Consider the following 15,909-nt stretch of genomic DNA (forward strand, 5'->3'; position numbering starts at 1 on the left):
CCGAATTAGCATCGGGCGCCTTTCACACAGCTGACATGTCTCAGCACATGGCGATAACATTCACTGAAACTCAAGCGGCTCTCCACGACGCCTTATGGGAGATAACGTTACATCCCAAGGCGCTCGTATTGTGCCTTTTAAAACTCATTTCTAAAGTCCTTTCAATCGCATACTTTGTCAACATCATTTCAAATCATCAAAAGGAGGGGCTTTCCTGCTTTGAGTTTATACCAGTCTTTCGAACTGTGTGCACGCTTCGAGCTAAAAGACTGCTTTCCGTATTTGCATTTTTATAGCGTTGCTAACTGCAGTATAATTTAGTTTATTTGCCGAGGGCAAAATACACAAGCTGTATGGTGCTTTTCTGGATGTAAGTTAATTTTTAAGACTTTTAAACTATTTCCCTCTACAATTTTGGTGGAAGCGTGTACCGTTCTCTATATATAGCACCGTGCCTTGCCATAAAAGGGTTGGAAGGGGCAGCTACATTCCTGCACAGATAGATTTTATTTTTGTTTTCCCCAGCCTCAGCCGGGCTAGTTGGTCTGGGCTCATCCTCCTTCCTCTTCTTGGTTTTGCAGTTTTTATTTCTCCTTTGCCTGGTAAGTTCTTTTCATTCATTTGAAGCGCCATTTGATGCAAAAGCATTCAGACACTTCATACGAGTTTGGTGGTTTCCCTTGAGGAAAAGACAAGGATGTCTTTACCAGCTTGTAAGACTTTCGGATATGATGATCCTAGCCTGCATGACCTGTTTTGAGGCCCTTTCTTTCTTTATTTTAGTTGATAGCAGGTTACATACAGCAGTAGTACAGATATGTTTGATGTTCTCTATGCTTTCCTTGTTTGATAACAAAAGAAACTATCAAGTATGCTGCAAAGCACTCAAAATGTGATTTAACTTAGCAAGTTAGTTACCTGGCATCTCTGCACCCCTTGGCAGCACCCTACATCGGCAATATTGTACTTCGGGTCTGTCCTTTACGCCGTGTTGGGAACATCATTACATCCTGAGTCACTACACTGAGGACATTACCGACTCAGTAATCATCATGCGTCCAGGAGGAGCGGCTGAATTACCGCTATCTCATCCGAGCCAATCAAAAGTGCTCCAGTTAGACTCATTCACATCACATTTGGTTGATGCAGACGCTTTTGACTTGCGCAACTGTATTGCATGGCATATTCGATACCAGAGGTTCAATCCTGTTGAGAGGTGTATTTGCGCAGTGTAATTTTGGAATTTTTTAATCATAGCCATATAGATACGTAATTATGCGTCAAGAATTGTCTCGTTTTATGAATATTTCTAGAAATGTGGAGACGTCAGTTGGCATAAAGACAGTATGTTGTCATATCATATACCCAGACAGTGTTAGAGCTAATTTGAATACAAGCTTGTCAAGTCGAAGCGACTGCAAGTCACGTAGAATTCGATTAATTCGAACTTAAAATTGTGTAGGCTTCCGACATTTCGCCTTTAAGTGAGACACATATGCTTTGCACGCGTGCTGCGCTTCTTTGACTACACTGACCGCACCATAAATACAACAGCCTGCCTTTTCCGTCATTTAAGCAGGAGCTCCGTGGCTCTGTCAGCTGTCGACTTCTTCCTATGTACTTTTTCCTCTTTGGGAAATCAAACGAAGTGCAATGCATCCAGTATAAAGGGGAACACGATTCATTATTAGTCAAGGCGAAGTGGTCAATTAAAGTTGGAGAGTTTCTTTTCAGATGCACGGTTAACGTATTCCTGCTAAAGCTGCGACGACTATTGAAGGACCACATGCTAGACCAGAGTTCTCCCAACTTTTTTTGTGCTGCCCGTCTTGACTGAAATGTATTTAAGTCGGGCCTCCCTGAAAAACTCTTGAGTCAGGAATAGGAGCTGCTAGGGTGGCAAGAGGAAGAAGGTCTTATTAAATCAACAGTATATGTTAAAGATGGAAAAAGTAGGCACAGCCAGCATATTTCTCCTTTCAGACATAAACTTAAAATGGCTGAAAAAAAATCAAAACATCTCAGAAGTATATCAGAGGTATGTAAGGTATTCTTAAATGACTGTTACCTAATAACTTGTTTTATATAGCACTTCTTCCGGAATTGTGCCATTTCTAAGCACTGTAAATAACAGGAGTTAATTTTGTCCAATTTAGTTCTAAAAGTAACTGTGAGCTGTTTATTTGCCTGGCCAATGATAAAGATCCCTTGCAGTTGGCACCTCAACAGTCTTGTGACATAAAGGCACCTCTCCCCTCTCTTTCTTGGGCCATTAATCCGGTGAGCGTGGAATCCTCCCCCTCTGCAGTTGTATGAAAAGATTTAGCCGGCAGCATTTTGACCAGTATGCTATGGCTCCGAGATCCCCAACACAGCGCTCAAGTTTCCCAGGTACGAGCATGATACCGCAACCATTCCGGGTCTTGTTCTTTGCATTCTGGGATCTGTAGTCCTCATCTAATAATATGCTGATGAATACACCAAGTTCCATAATATAATGAAATGTAAAGGAAAAAAAACATCCTGAATGACCTACTCAGGCTCAGGCCTGCACATATTAGATTGCTGCCCTTGAGCCTCACCCCTCTGGTATTTTAAGGAAAAAAAGGAGCTGCTGCAGCTCACCCTCCCGCTTGGACCGCAGCTGAGAGGCTTGTATTGGGTATGCCCACTCTACAGGTTTAAGGATAACAAACAGACCCTTCCCCTTACCCACTCCCTAATGCCAGGTTTCTAGGGCACCCAGGAGTGGACTCCCACTGCAGTTTTGAAAAGCAAATGGAGCTGCCTAAAAGTAGCATCCCGCCTGAACCCCTCAGAACAGCCACGCCAAGATTCCCAGGTGCATGGATGACTAGCTGCTCCATTTCAGGATTTTTCTTTGCATTCTGGAACTTGAAGTAATTTGTACCTCATCATAAACCTAGGACTACAAGTCCCAGAATGCAAAGAAAACCCTTAACTGGAGTAGATGGTGATATCTAGACAAGGACAATTTGGCATCTATGGCACAGTTCCCCCTCCTCACCCCCCAGGCAGGAGCTTCCCCTTCTGTGTCTTTATGAATAGGATTCCCCTATCCTTTGGCCTCGGATCCAAGGCAACCAGAAGCTTGCTCCTCCTGGATCCTTGCAGAAGAAACGATTGCCCCCAGACCTCGCCCCATCCTGTCCTTTGCCATGACTTTTAGGACTACAGGAGTCGGACCACTAGCTTGTATTGCATAGGAGCTTTGTTACCAGTCTGATATGAGGTCCTCCCCTCCTCCGCTTACCAAACTGCTCGTCTCCTCTGACTCACTTTGGGGCATATCTACAAGGTGGCGATATAAAATTATCGCCGTTTTCGTTTGAAAAGCGGCGATAATTTTATCGCTATATCAGCAAGGTCACGCTATCGCGTGAAACCTTGCCTTAGCGCCTGAATTCCTAACGCCCACCTTTGCATCTCTAATGAGATGCAAAGTGGGCGTTCCTCCCCAGGATAACGGGAGAAATGTCGATAAGCGACAATTCTCCTAATATCAAGCCTCACGTAAAGTAGCATAGTGACAATAAAAGTAGTGATAATCTCTGTTATCGCTACTTTCTTTAAGCCTGCTTTGAAACTGACTTAGCCATGATATCCTATGTAAGGTGGATATCATGGCTAAGTATGTGAGGCCCTATCAGCAAGCTATCGCCAAACTTCGTGGGATTATCGCTGGGTTTCCAGCGATAATCACACGTTTGGCAGTTAGCGCTAGGATTTTTTTCGCTTTTGAGATAAGCGTTGCTAATAGCACGCTATCTCAGCGATAATAATCCACGCTAGCCGGCGATAATTATCCTAGCGCTAAGTGCGCTTAGGGATAATTATCGCTGGTTGTTGCTGATATGCCCCTTGGTTTGTAAACAAAGACAGCCTCTAAACCACAAAAAGATTGCATTGCTTTCAGGTTATTTTTATTTCCATTCATTGCCCCTATGACCTTACGATGAAAGGATACACTGATATTTCTAAGTAATGCCTCTTCCGCAGATGAACCAACGCCCCAAGTGCTTCACAGGTTGAAGTCAGAAAAACACAATAATGAAAAACAAGGTTATACAGTCAGGGCTGACTTTAGCGCTGGTGGCACCATCTGCAACAGTCTTTTTTGGCGCACTCCCCAAGACTGCCTGCTTCACTGATTCCCTCACTACCACCCTAAAACAGCACCCCTCCTCTCTCCATAGCCTCTCTCTCACATACATTTTATTTGTTTTATAGCACTTCTCATACCAGTGTAGTGACAGAACACTTTACATCACACACACATTATATAGAGACAATGAATCATATGTGCGTAAACCAGTCAATAGGACATGTTACATAACACGAGGATTGCAAGGTGTAGAAATAATGTCATTCATACCAGTAGGCAGTTTATTTTAAGATGCATTGTACAGTTCTTTTGCAGCAGGCAAATTCTCCTGGTTTAAGGCTAGCAAAATTAAACTTTAGGAAGAAAACTTTTATCAGTGTTTGGGAGGTCACATTCAGTGAAATGTTTTTGAAAACTTGATGTTATTGTTACCCGCCATTCATCAAGACAGAAAAGTTAACATTTGTATTTCAATTATGCAATGGAAATCTTCCTGTTCCATATGGCTTTAATTCACAGGTTTAACTTTTAACAGCATGCAGCAAATATGAAGCACAGCTCCAAGTAAATTGTTACTTTCTGTATAGCTTTTAAACACGGCACCAAGTCAAATGCTACATTCTGAATAGCCTTTTTTGAGCTGTCTCCTAATTGCGAATTTTTAAAATGAAACGGTTGGATTTCACTTAAAACTCTCTGATGGCACAATTAATGTGACCAAACTGACCTCTAATGCGCTACCGAGAATGGAGCTCACTGTGTGTGCCACTGCTAATCTACCAAAGGAACCCAACATGTCTTTGTCTTCCAGACGGCTCCAATTAAGCAGGTGTTCTGAGAACACAAGGCAGTGCCCCTGCCGGCTGACACTGAGACAATAACATTTTAAAGGGATCACATTGAATGGCATCTTTATATGCACCAATGTAGACATTTATCCATCATTATGGATATCATAATTTGACCAGTAAGAGGAATTACTAGCTGAATGTGGATTACAAGGTACCTGAGAATATCGCAGTCCTGATCTTTGTCCTAAACCAGATGTCAACGATAAACATATGGTGAACTGTGGAAAAAGAAAAGGGTGTGGAATGTGAGAATCTGTGTGTAAACAACGATTCATGCTATTATTTCTCATGTGAAAGCTCGGAATAGTATAATAATAAAAATATGCATCCCAGAATAACAGAACACTGTGTGCAAAATGCATGCCCATTGAGGTTTATTTTGCTCTTCAAGGTTTTTAGGTCTTCCGTAGGCAGCGTTTGCGCTGTCTCCGCAAGATATGCTGTATTCAGGATATGGATATGAAGGTCCGCCCAATTTCTGGCCATCTTTTTAGTAGCTTCCTCTCCCTGTCCTTTGTAAATGGTGGTTTTTCAGTGGTTAATAGGCTTCGTAGTCCCTCCTTAGTAACGCCTTTACTCTTCTTGTAATTTCCCATGAGGACACCCCTGTTACATGTGTTGTTACTCAGTATGTTTTAATTACAGCCTCAGAGCACTATTTTCTTAAATGGCTTTCTCTTGCCTGCTGGCAGGGCATGCTCTCCCGCTTCTGCAATGCTTCTGCAGCCCTTCAGGTTCCATTTGTTTTGGAATGTGACCCTTTATTTTGCAGCGCTTCCTCACACAGCATGGGCATTTTCACTTTAAATTTCATCACCACCAGAACACGTGGCCAGTTTGCTTTTGTCGATGCTTTGTCTTGTATATGAAGCATGGACGGGAGGCTTTTTTTCATTTATGCATGCCACTTTCACTTTAAAACTCACCTTTTGCGGTCACTTTCTTTTGTACACACATTATGGCCCACCACGCTTTATCACACAGCATGGCCAGGCAGCTTTCTTTATTTATGCTCGGACATGATGCTTCCCGGGAGTCTTCCCTTAGATACCAGTACCAGACAACGAGCTCCGCAGCTAATTAACTAAAACAGCAACAACAGACTGGAGCTCTGAAGGAACAATGGAGGCATAGGTCATGTGACAGGTTTGGTTTCTATTCATTCTCCCTAGCCGTTAAGCTGCCTTCCCGGAGAATTGTGTGGCTTGTGGTCCACAAGCAACAACACGTTAAACAGGAGCTTTGAGTGTGAAATATCACCCCTAGTGGCTAGCTAGCTATAGCATTTCTCCAGGCATTGCCACAATCTGCAAGGGGTGGGGCAGGGCAGGCCTAAAAACCATTTCTATTGCAGGTTTTAGGTGTGCGACTGGGGGTTTTGTTTTCTACTGCTGGAGGTCACATACCATGGTGAACCGCGAGGGCTTTTTCTTCTGGGGCAAGGGTGCTGGTCACAGGGAAGGGAGTTTCTGTAATAACAGTGGTGGGATGAAGTACTTCTAATGTGAGGTCATGAGGTGCTGGGGGCTTTCTCACCTCACTCTCATTTCGCACTGGGCTCCAAACTTTTTGTCACTTTGCACCAACCTGAGGGCCCCAACTTGCTGTTACCTCATAGATACCCCTGTAACACACAGACACTAATTTTGACCTAATAGCCGAGCTACTGTGCCCAAACTATATGTGGGAAATATATATATATCTCCCACATATAGTTTGGGCACAGAATCTCGGCTATTAGGTCAAAATGGGTGCCTGTGTGTTATATATATATATATATATATATATATATCAATCCAATAAAGACGACACCGTGGGCGGTTCTAAAATTTATTTTAAACTGCTGTTATCAAAAGCGTTTCAACTGCAAAGCAGCCGTGTTCACTGATAGCGAAATTTTGAACAAGCAGCCATTTTAAAGTGCTTTACGTGCTTGAAACCAAATCACGTGGTAAACTACAAATGTGATAGATGTGAAAACAGACTTGTAGTTTTTCAATTTCACAGGCATTGTATACCAAATAACCAATCAAATTCATAACGCAACTCTCTCATATTACACATCGTTTTTTCATAATTAGTGAGGAATAATTATGCAAACCAATTATTTCCACTGTTTTACAAATAAAACTGGAACATATCAAATGAAGCGCGTTCTGCACTGGTGCTATGTTATCACATTTTGTAAAAATGGGCTTTTCAATTTACGCGCTCATCTTAATAAATCATCAATTTAGCTCCAGTGAGCTTTCATATTACTCACTCTTGCATTTCCCAACATAAAAATTGCAAAAACGATTAAAACAATTACGCCCAAGTGGGCTTCCATATTCGATTTGTTGCAAATTCATTTCTTGATTTTCTAGTGAATGTCGTGACTAACAACCTTTCATTACTTTCTAAGTCTGCTAAAAAATGTATTTCTATTCATACATAAAATTCATTGCTGCACTGTTATTCCTAATGGCGGTTCATCCCTTTCATGATTAATCTACAAATGTGTGTGCAAGTCTTCCTCCATATTTAATCCTCCTGGCTGTTTTGAGTCTAGCTCTATTATGTAGCGAGACTCTAGTTTTTTTCTCTCGGTTTCCACCTCTCATACTCTGTTCAACTGCATCTATTACATAGAATGTCAGGCCCTTGGTCTCTTTCCCATGCATTTTTTCAAAGTGGCTGGCTACTGGGTATGTTCCATCACCATTCTTAATAGCCCTCAGGTGCTGTAGGATTCTTTTATGTGCTTCCAGAATTGTGCAAAACTCGTCTTGCAGGTGTACTTCCCTTTAATCCTACGCATTCTGTTGGAAAGGCCTAGTCTGTATTGCTCAGTGTTTATGCCATGCGTACACGCCTTACATTTTACGCATTTTACAAACCCCTGTTTTTTATTCCACCATGTTGTCTTTGGTTGTGGTTTCTTTAAATTATTACTGACTAAAGCCTGTTTGAAAGACCTGGCTTTTCGAAATGTAATTTGTGGTCTCCGAGACACATTTTTGCCCAATACTGGATCATTCTTGATTAAGTGCCAGAGTTTGTTTAAAATACTTCTTACTTTGTCATGTTGCTGGCTATATGTTGTGATGAATCTACATTGTGATTCACTTTTTTTGTCATGTGCTTTACTCGCATCAAAAAGCAATTCTTTCCTCTTTTTATTTGTAGCTTTCCTCATTCCAGTGTCAATCCAAATATCTGGGTACCCTCCACTCTTAAATCTTCGTTTCAGAATGTTGAGCACTTTCTTTGTCTCCTCAACCTCACTGCAAGTACGCCTCGCCCTAAGGCTTTCCCCGTAAGGGATACTGCAAGCTTTTAGCGTGCAGAAGTGTGTTACCTGAGGTTGGTTTTCTAAAAAGCTTTGTTTGCACTTTGCCTTCATGGACATATACAGTTAGATCAAGGAAGCTCACACTGGAAGTACTGATTACACTGGTAAAGCTAAGATTTAGATTGTTTGTCTGTATCTGTAAAACAACTCCAGTGCATTATATGAATGCACTGGAGTCGTTTTATAGACGACCTGTTTTTGGTGTGGAAGGGCACTGAAGGAGAAGTAAAAAGCTTTATTAATAAGATACAGACAAACGATCTGTCATCAGTGATGTCATTTGAGATGTCATCATTAATGTCATCAGTGATGTCACTGACCATGTCATGAATGATGTAATATGTGACATCATCAGCAGTGCATTTCAGGCACGCGAGTTATAGTTAGCAGAACTTACCATAACAGAGAAATATATATATATATATATATATATCCCCGAATGAACTCTGACCAAAACAGACCCCCAGCCTAGCGGGTCGGGGCTTGTTGGCGACGTCACTGCCTAACATCTTGCGAAAGAAAACTCACGCCCACTTCCATGCATGATTAACAAGCCCATCCAATCAAAAGGTAAGTAAAAAGCTGTTTTATTCACAGCAGGTAATCCACATGATGCAGCACGCCTCGTTTCGACCCTCCCAGGGTCTTAATCAAATGCCTTGTTCGAGGGTCAGTTGCTCTGCGATTTGAATATACTGCAGTCCCAGACAGTGATGAAGGGCTCAAAAAGGCAGACACAGAGTTAGACAAATGTCGAATACAGCTGAGGAAATTGGAATCCCGCTATATTATAGAGCTCGATACAAAGACGCCAGGGGGCCTTAATATTGGAGAAGATTTGCACACTCATTTATAAAATCATCACATTTACAAGATATAATAATTAACCTCTTGTGTCCTTACAACCTGGTTTTAACATGTACATTAGAGTTCTTAAATAGCGCAGAGCACAAACACATTGCACTTTTTCAGACTAGGTAAGCAGAAAAGGGTATACTGTACCATCAATAAAACTATATTCAGTAATGCCCACTTGGGTTTAATCACATAACCGAATTTGACATGCATTGTATTGATAGGCTGAATGAGTGATCATAGTCAACATTGATAATGTATTGATTTCACTGACTTTAAAGTTTAAAGTAAATTTCTGACTGGTTCACCCACTTGGATTAAATTGTATGCAACTGGCAAAGCACCATCAGTCGGATTTAAAAAACAGATAATACTGTAGTGAAACGTTGAAAACCATAAAATGAGTGTACAGTTTTAACATTTCCCACAAATGGTTGTGATTAGTAATATGATGTAATTCTCCACATATCTGCTGACAAATGAATTTAAATGTTACAAAAATGTTTATGAGTTTGAAAGACTACCAGTCTGTTTTCACTAATGTTCACGCAGAGAGTAATGCACGTGGTTATGAAAATAGTTAATAGACTGTTTGTAATGGCGCCTCGGCATCGGTGAGGAAGGCTGGGTGTAGCCGAAACGTGTTCGATGGTGGCCTGACATTAAAATTCGGAATCATTTACAAGTGGAGTCGTCATCCTTTTTGGTGAGGGAGAGGTTGATTTATTACAGACCGTATCTTTGTGACGCGCCCTTCGTTCAGGAGAAGCGGCAGTAATCAGCAAGAGCACGGGTGAAGGATTATATATATATATATATATATAAAAATATATATATATATATATATATATATATATATATATATATATATATATATATATATATATATATATATATATATATATATATCCAAAAGCATTCTTCCCAGTACCATGAGACGTTTTAGTCCTCAGTGGGTGGTACAGACGGGCTTCCACTCAATGATTCAGAATAAACACACCATCTCCTTTCAGGATTTGTAATTATGAACAGTGTCGACACCGGAAAGGAGACCGGTGCCCGAAAGATGTCACGTCAGATCTAGGAGGTGCAGGTTTATTATTTATTAAATAGTCAGTTATTTTACTGTAGGTATCAGAAAGCATTTTTGCCCGTGCATCTGCAATTTTGAATGGAATGGTGTATTTCAAACTGTAAATTTATGGATTTAGAAAATGTTATATATAGTTTAAGGAGATGCATTGCACATCATAGGAAACTTCTATACGGTTATGTAAATCAGTTTCAGGATAAAATCCTAACATTACTCGCACTTTCTTGTTGGATTTGAGCCTGCATCTTGTTAGAATCAATGTTATTCTGAGAGGGGTCCAGTCTATGTTGTGCTTTGGTTATTTATGCGAAGAGCCTCTAAATAGACCATCTGGATCATACTGGGTACCATACAAACAAGCATTTGCAATGCAATAGGTCTCGCATTACTGAAAGTTTGAGCTATTGGCGTTGCATTACTATATGCAACGCCAATAGCTCAAACTTTCAGTAATGGGAGAGCTATTGCATTGCAAATGCTTGTTTAATATCCCGTATGGTACGGATGAAAGGTCATTTGCTCAGCCACGGTTAATACTTTTGTATTTCCTATTATGTGGGTGTCTCTGCATTTAGACAAAGAACACTTTAATTCAATGTGCTGTTTACTGCCACTTAGAGTGTGTGTGTGTGTGTGTGTGTGCACTCATTTCGTTTCACTGGAATGAATGATGATGGCAAAGAATGAATGCTGAATGATGGCTGGACATGTGTTGTTGGTGGAAGGACAGCACCACAAAGCTTACGGTGCATATCTGTTATAATCAGCAGAGTCCAAGGGCCATTGCCAATAAGATTCTTCACATTGATGACTTTTTCACACTGTTTATAATCTATACTAGAACCTCTTATGACATATACCTGCACAAGCACACATAGACCCACATACACAAACAAACCTTTGGTGGGCCATTGTACCATCTCATAAGCGCTTTTCAAAATTTCTCATCATCAGCTCAAATCAAGATATGGGTTCCATAAATAGATGCAGTAATGACAGGCTACTTTCGACTGAAACATAGCACTTTATTATTGTTTTTTAGGCAATTAGTGATAGTTACTTAAACTCCATGTGCGTCAAATATTGTACAAGCCCCTAATTATACAATGATGTCGTTTTCTGTGCTCATAAGTGCTACTGAAAAGGAATAAAGGACTAGAGTCAACCTGAAAATGTCATAACCTTACATTCTGAAGGTGACAACATCTTGTTCCTACTGACCTACGCAGGATTTGACCCGGCAGCGGGGAGGTGAAAGACTATCTAACCCTGATCAAGGCACCAGTCCAGTCTCTGGTTCGCCATTCCCCGCCTTGAGCTGTGGCATTGACACCGGGGCAGGACATTCCATTGGCATTTCTCAGAGCTCAATATTTAGCCTACGAGCGTGCGGTTTAGAAGAGGACATACGGATCAATCGTCACTTCGACATATCCTTCTTTTATGGCAAGGAAAGACATGCTGCTTCCCTTTACGACCATCCATCACACGCTATATTTAACAGAGGTAACGATTTAGAATACTTTTAGTGCACTGTCTATGTCATATCGACCAGACTGCCTCCTTATATTCAAAGCTAGTTATTGACTCACCATGTAGCCAAAGAGAAAGCGTGTTAATTATTTTTGAACTTGTGTTTACATTGAAAGTGAAGCTCACACAAAAAAATCTAGTGAAGGTTTTTCATCACTAGAGTCAGAGGGAAATCAGTTATTGTATGTATTGTTTTACTGTATTAATTCCGAGTAGTCTCAACTATACCATAGTGGTTATGCCTCCCTTCATTCTCCAGTAGGCAAACACATAAGAGAAAAAGCTATGCGAATGTCAAGGATGTTATTATTATTAAAATATTCAAATATAGATCATATGCACAACATGCACTAGAGATGTTTATAATCGTGTCTTAGTGCATTCATTATAGGCACCTTGAAGGGCAACTCTGTGGACAATTGTTCTAATAAAAGATTATAAAAAAATCTCACAACAATTTTTTTAAATTTATAGGAAATCTCGCAGACTGACAGGGCTTATCACCATTCTAGCATATCTTATCACCAGAAAGTGATGATACTCAACTGTGTATTAAAGTGTCCAACCCGACATATCACATAGCTAGGCTTAGCGCTTGAAACCATTCTCACATGAATGACAGTACCCTGCCCTAAATGACACGCAGATAAAATTTAATTTATTTTTATCTTCTTTGTTGAAAAAAACATTCCTGTCTAATAATGGTATGACTCTCAATTTATGCATCTGCAAACTATAAATTAATTAAAGCACAAAATTAGTTGATATCCATCTCTACAAAAGACACCACAAGCACCCAAGCAACAGAGCCATCACACAAGTTCAGTTCAAACTTCCCTTTGATGCAATCTTTCATCCCAGAACAAGATTTCAAGAAAATAGTGGCGTCCCTGGTGTTGTGGAGACCTGAGTATGGTAATTCTGTGCTCACAGGTAATCTCAAGGTGCATTCAGCCCTATTCAGTTCTCCCATATACGCTGTTTGGATCACTTATCTCTGGAGCAAACATGTCGAGCATATTATATCTACACTCAGAATGGTAACACGGCGCCCAATTGAAATGAGATGCTTACCACATAGACTAATACACACAGCACTCCTTACTGCAAGGCAGATAAGGTAAAAATCACAGGAGAACAATACTCTCTTCAGACCTCTGAGTCCCATGCTGCTGGAACATAATGACCCAATCCTTCTGCGCGTGGGCTCTGAAAACCTGGAATCCCATCTCACCCTCTCTGCACAAATTCCTTGCACTATATGTTTAACATGGAACTACAACGCCTCTTTTTAATCTGAAACTTCCATGCTCTATCTATTTAACCTATTTAATGCACACTAAACTAAGAGATCAGCAATATGAATTAATAAATTCCGCTACAATCACATGATATCACACACCTTCTGGTTGTAAATCAAAGGCTCTTGTTTCTTCAATTCACAAAGTATACCCCAGATGCTATGTCACATATGTATTATGGCGGTATAGCTAGCACATTGGGGTAATTTTTGGAATAAGGGAGGACAGCCATGGCATGAAAATGACATGGTCAACTATGTCATGCTAGAGATAATGTTTGACATGTGTGCCATCCATGGTATATAAATGTAACTAAAGGCATTAACCTGTAGCATAACGGGGGGGGGGGGGCACCCAAAACAAAAGGCGGGCCCTGGCACAATAGAGGTAATTTTTTATATACATGGTATATTCCTGGCGCATTTCTTTTTTAAAGGTGAACTCATTGAAAGCATCAGGTTTGTTTGGCCTTACACCCCATGACAGGACTTGAATAGTCAATAGATTCAATTCCACAGCTAATGTTTTTTTTTAACAAAACTATTTGAACATTGTGCTTTAGAATGTGCTATCCTTCCCCCTTTCCCAAAGTTTTAATGAGGAGAACTCATCAGAACCCTGTGTGAAAGAGGCCAGGCTGATTTGCTTCACTTAGTCACTACAAATTAGAGCAGGAATTATATGCAACCACTTCCCAAGATCATCAGCTGCCTCTACAAGAACAGAAGGCACACATTGTTTTGATGCACTTAGTCTACTTTCTACAGCTTCCACTGGGATTAGGACATTGCCTTCTAGATTAAAAAAATAAATAAATTCAGCAGTGCAATGCACACTTTTCTGATTAAACAAAAAAATAACTAAAAATAAAACATTTTCAAACAAGTTTCTCCCATGTTTCAATATATGTTAAATAAATCAAAATGTAATATCAATATGAAATATTGTAGGCTAATACTATCTTTCATACTCAATACATGTTTTATATCAATTGATACATATAGATATAATTACTCTTGTTATTGTTAATTTCTTTTTTCCTTTCCATTAGATTTATCAATATGTTTCTCACTTTGATTTACACTATATTAAATCAGAAAAGCTAAGTTTATGATTCATTTAGGTTATGAATGCTGTTCTATGTGTTGTGGTACTATATCCTCTTCAAAAGAATACGTCCAGCGGCAAATCATGTCAGCACCCCATTATAGGCCGCAACTAAAATAGACTGATGCCTGTGTTGTGTTGTTCTGTTAAGCATGCAGTTATTATCGAATTCCAGCAAAGACCATTATCGTGGTGTCATTAGAGTTAAGGTCATGTAACATCATGTCCTGGCAAGATTTAAGGTCAAAGATCATATGATGTTACTTCAAGTGATGTCTTGACGATCAAAGGAGGTGTGATGGCACTTCTGCTACCCCTGGAAGTTTGATGAACTGACAGCCACTATGAGTGCATAATTTGCAATCCTTATGACTGTGTTGATTCATTCCAAAGTGACCCATATAATTCATGTTGGAAGAAATACATTGGAGAAGTTAAGTCACAATATATTGCTCATCTATTTGCAAAATAATCCAGTCAAAACATTCTCAGATAAGTCCACCATCAGCCCACTTAAAACAGTCATATATCTGGAAATCAAATGGTAGAGCTCTAAGGATGTGTTATTTAAAGACACAAGAAAGAAAAAATATATAATCCACCAACCCCAGAGAACAAAAACCCAGATTCAGGCCTGTGTTAGCTTTACAAAACAGTATGCAATAAGGTCTTCATCTTAAGCTACACCCTCTGCTTGGAGGTTAAAAATAAAAGCTCACTGCAATACTTCCTGAAATATCATAGCTCTAACAGGAGCTCTGTGCACCAATATCTAGGACTGGGTGGGTGGTAAAACAAGCACTGTGACTTGGACTCAGAGTAATGAAGATTACCAATAAGTACCCAGCCCATTATCTCCTCGTTCATCTTCCCTGCCCTAGTCTTTACAAAGTGAGGACATACCAAAACCATCACTAGTGTGCAACAAGCCTATACAAAACAATACACAGAACACAAAAATTGTATGCTCAATCAGCATTTGTAGAGCGCAGCTCTGTAACCCCTAGGGGTATCTGGGCTCTGAAGATGCTGTGTCTCAGTCGAAAAGTCGGGTCTTGAGTCTCTCTCGGAAATTCGACAGGGAGGGTGCTGTTGGGGGGTGGAAGGGCAGGTTGTTGTAGGCCTTGGCGGCAATGTAGGAGAAGGAGTGGCCTGCTTTGGCTGCGATTGATGCGGGGGTGGGCGAGGGAGAGTGTGGAGGTGCCTGGAGGGTTGATTGAAATTAAGTCGATGGTTGACGTTAGAAATGGGGGTCTCTGGTTGGCAGAGGTAGGTACTTTTGACCAAGTAGGGGCCCTTGCTTCTAGTCAGGGTAAGGGGGCTACACTCCTAAAATAACCTCTATTCACCCCTTTGGTAGCTTGGCACGAGCAGGCAGATTTATCTCAGAGGCAGTGTGTAAAGCATGTGTGAACACATACAGTAATACAGTGAAAACTCTACAAATGGACACCACACCAGTTTAGAAAGATAAGTAATCTTTACTAGACTTAATACAAGACCAACGACAAAAATCCACAATACAATATCAAGAATATGGCTTTCAGATGGTAGAAATAGCTTAGTTCAATGTAGCTGGTAAATGTGACATTTTACTCTCAAAGTACCTTGGATGCGTCATGCAAAATAAACAAAAGGGTCGCAGGGAATGTGATGCGTCGGTACCTTGCTTCAGCGGAGGTGATGCGTCGGTTCCTTACTGCAGCGCA

General features: G+C 40.5%; 1 protein-coding gene across 1 annotated transcript in view; it reads left to right on the forward strand.

Moving 5' to 3' along the window:
* The first annotated feature begins 468 nt into the window (after positions 1-468).
* Positions 469-15,909, forward strand: part of MYOM2 (myomesin 2) — a 586,141-nt gene continuing 570,700 nt past the window's right edge. Inside the window, exon 1 of the mRNA XM_085610818.1 lies at positions 469-602. The gene's annotated coding sequence lies outside the window, so the exon portion shown is untranslated. The remainder of the gene's footprint in view (positions 603-15,909) is intronic.

Source organism: Triturus cristatus, chromosome 6 (assembly GCF_964204655.1).
Source record: "Triturus cristatus chromosome 6, aTriCri1.1, whole genome shotgun sequence".
Classification (NCBI taxonomy): domain Eukaryota; kingdom Metazoa; phylum Chordata; class Amphibia; order Caudata; family Salamandridae; genus Triturus; species Triturus cristatus.